The sequence below is a fragment of the Psammomys obesus genome, unplaced genomic scaffold, assembly GCF_907164565.1.
Source record: "Psammomys obesus unplaced genomic scaffold, mPsaObe1.curated_primary_1811, whole genome shotgun sequence".
Lineage (NCBI taxonomy): Eukaryota > Metazoa > Chordata > Mammalia > Rodentia > Muridae > Psammomys > Psammomys obesus.
This window is the reverse complement of record NW_026587148.1, coordinates 2343-6037: the sequence shown is the minus strand read 5'-3', so window position 1 is coordinate 6037 and position 3695 is coordinate 2343. Positions and strand designations below refer to the sequence as shown.

At 38.2% G+C, this 3695-nt stretch overlaps 1 pseudogene; it reads right to left on the bottom strand.

Moving 5' to 3' along the window:
- Nucleotides 1–1313: 1313 nt before the first annotated feature.
- LOC129673215 (vomeronasal type-1 receptor 3-like) lies at nucleotides 1314–2241 on the bottom strand (annotated as a pseudogene).
- Nucleotides 2242–3695: the final 1454 nt, after the last annotated feature.

The following is a 3695-nucleotide window of genomic DNA, read 5'->3' as shown; positions in this document are numbered from 1 at the left end:
AGGATTCTAGTTAGATATGCCAGGTAATTTTAAAAAACGGTTTATATGTTTACCTCTATCATCCATACTACAACTTAATGTTCAATGATTCTAACAATAAGACACATTTTTTCAGAAGGTGTCTATTAGGTTCTTAGAACCATGTCAATACCTTATTGTATGGATCCTATTTAAGAAATTAAGCAGTGAATCCTGCATTTAGATGAATGTAGAATCAGATACTTCTGCAGCTCTTTGGTGACAGAGAGTTGGATGGTGCTGAGTAGCACTTCCGGGGTTTAACAAGGCGCAGCTGCACACAAGCCTCCAGTCTGCTTCAGTCACACTCAGTGATTCATCTTGGAAAAAGGCAAATCCACATTTGCCCATCAACATAGCACTATAGACAGACATAAAAAGAAACTTTACTGAATATTAGTTGTTTAGTTTATTCCATATGTACAGTCTTTATTCATGCAGAGAATTGTCAAGGTTATAACAGCAATGAAATGTTTCAGTGCATTAAATTCTGTGGCTGGTGTATTTGGCTCCTATGGACTGAATGCACAGTACATTTCATAATTCTCTAAAATCCTTGCCTTGGGTGGATACATACAGACACTTTGAAGTAGCCTAAAATAGTTCTGTGGCATGAACATCTAGCAAGTATAGTGTCAGGTAAAAGATATGGAAAATTTTTGGAGTAATATGATAACATCAATATGAATTTTGATAAAATTTATGAAATTTATCTGTGTGCCTCCAATGATGGTGGTAGCCAAATCAGTTTTACAAACCCTGGTTAACAAAATTTTCTCAGTGATGGAGGGGTGGCTCAGATATTAAGAGCACTGGCTGTACTTCCAGAGGACCCAGGCTCAATTCCTAGCAACTACATGTTGTTTCAGAACCATCTGTCAAATCAAGTTAGCTACAAGGCATTTGATGATCTCTTCCAGCCTCTATAGGCCTCATGTGTGTACGTGCTACACAGACATAAATGCAGGCAAACTATTCACACACAGTAAATTAATATAAAAGTAAAAATGTACACAAATAAAGTTTTGTAAAAAGAATAGACAGTGGAGAATGAAGTTTCTATATCACTGAAATTTGCAAAGACCATTCTCAATGCAAGGCATGAATCATCAAGATTATTGTTTGAGAATAAACACACGCTTCAATTGCTGTGTGGAATTTTGTCTTACCGACAATATTGCAGAATTGAAAGCGTCTTCCCATTTGTTGAACATATAAATAAGAGGACTTTTTCTCAATTTCTCCCATGCCAACACTCAACTAGAAGCCTATTCCTGTGAATCAAAACAAGGGGGCTAACAGTGGAATAACCAAGGGTCAGAATTTCTCGGAGAGTATTTGCCATCAAAGTATTGTTCCCTGAAGAGAGACTTAAAAATAGAGAGAGAGCACAATCTGTCCAGTAGAAGAAAACAAAACAGAGCATGAGAAGGAGGACACTTTGAGCAGCTCTCAGCTCAGGGGGAGTTCTGCAGAGCTCCTTGGAGTTCTGAAGGTAGAGGACATTCTGATGGTGCTTGTGGAGAAGAAATATGATGGAGCCACTGGCCCCTCCCATAGCAGCCTGAAACACTGCATCTCTCAGGACCATGAGAGGGAGAAAAATCCATTTCCTTTTCTGACTTGGTAGCATAAAATAACAATAGTTGTCATCACTCAGAACCTGTGATGTATTCATTCTTACATTTGTGGTAGAATGGATTAGGTTTACACTTATTAAACAATTGAGTATCCAAAAGACTGAGAAGAATGGAAGGACGTGCCATGCAGATTTTGGCCTGAGCCTCCTCCAACCAGATGCTTTGGGACTGATGATGATGGCTTGGACCACAGTGAGGAGACTGCTGGTGCAGATGGAGAGACCACGGGCCATTCTCTCCAGGTAAAGGAGGATCTTACAGCCTATGTCATCCAGGAAGTTTATCAATCCAAAAGCTGCAATTGTCCTTGGCAATCCTTTTGCAAGAAGGATTATGATGTTTGTAAAAGCCAAGTGGATGAGAATAAGGTGTATGGGTATCTTCTCAGGGGCTCCCCATAAACTGAACATGTAATTCACAGAAACAGACATGTTCCCCAGAATGCCAAACACAGTCATGGAGAGGAAAACTATTTTCTTAATAAACTTCAAAACCATTTCTTCCTTCCTGGTATATAAGATGAGATGCAAATACATTTTAAAGAAAGCATCAATAATGCTAGACATGGATCTGAACTGCACATTTTTCATAATAGCATTTTCTGGTGTTTAAGAAGCAGTGGTGGATACACGTACTGTTGCAGATTAGGTTCCTGAAATCCCCTCGCTTCTTTTTTTCCTGTGGACACTGGGTTATTATGTCTGATCTGACAGGTGTTTGATAACTGCTAGTCAAATTGATCAAGAAGATTGTCCATTTCATTTAGATTTTTAAATTTTGTTGCATATAGACTTTAGAAGTAAATCCTAATGATTGTTTGGATTTCCTCAGTGTCTGTAGTTATGTCCCCCTTTTCCTTTCTGATTTTGATGATTTGGGTGGTGTCTCTCTGCCTTTTAGTTAGCTTGGCCAAAGGTTTGTCGATCCTGTTGATTTTATCAAAGAACCAGCTCTTGGTTTCATTGATTCTTTGAATTGTTTTATTTGTTTCTAACTGATTGATTTCAGCCCTGAGTTTGATTATTTCCAGCTGTCTACTCCTTTTTGGTGTGTCTGCTTCTTCTTTTTCTAGGGTTTTTAAGTGGGCCATTAAGTTGCTTGAATGAGCTGTCTTGAATTTCTTCTTGAAGGCACTTAGTGCTATGAACTTTCCTCTTAGCACTGCTTTCATTGTGTCCCACAAGTTTGGGTATGTTGTGTCTTCATTTTCATTGAGTTCTAGGAAGACTTTAATTTCTTTCTTTATTTCTTCCCTGACCCAGCTGTCATTTAGTAACAAGTTGTTCAGTTTCCATGTGTGTGTAGGCTTTTTGCTATTTCTGTTGTTGTTGAGGTCCAGCTTTATTCCATGGTGATCAGACAGGATACAAGGGATTATTTCAATCTTCTTGTATCTGTTGAGGCTTGCTTTGTGACCAACTATATGGTCTATTTTGGAGAAGGTTCATGAGGTGCTGAGAAGAAGGTAACTTCTTTTGTGTTTGGGTGTAAGGTTCTGTAAATGTCTGTTAGGTCCATTTGATTCATGACCTCTGTTAGAGACATTGTTTCTTTGTTTAATTTCTGTTTTGTTGACCTGTCCTTTGTTGAGAGTGGGGTGTTGAAGTCTCCCAGTATTAATGTGTGGGGATCTATATGTGATTTAAGTTTTATCAATGTTTCTTTTACAAATTTGGGTGCACTTGTATTTGGGGCATAGATGTTTAGGATTGTGATGTCTTCCTGGTGGAATTTTCCCTTGATGAGTATGAAGTGTCCTTCTTCATCTCTTTTTATTAATTTTGGTTGAAAGTCTATTTTATCAGATATTAGAATGGCTACTCCTGCTTGCTTCTTGTGTCCATTTTCTTGGAATGTCATCTTCCAACCCTTTATCCTCAGGTAATGTCTATCTTTGTGCCTTAGTTGTGTTTCTTGTATGCAACAGATTGCTGGGTTTTCTTTACGTATCCATTCTGTTAATCTGTGTCTTTTTACTGGAGAGTTGAGTCCATTGATGTTGAGAGATTAATGACCAGTGGCTGTTAGATCCTTTGA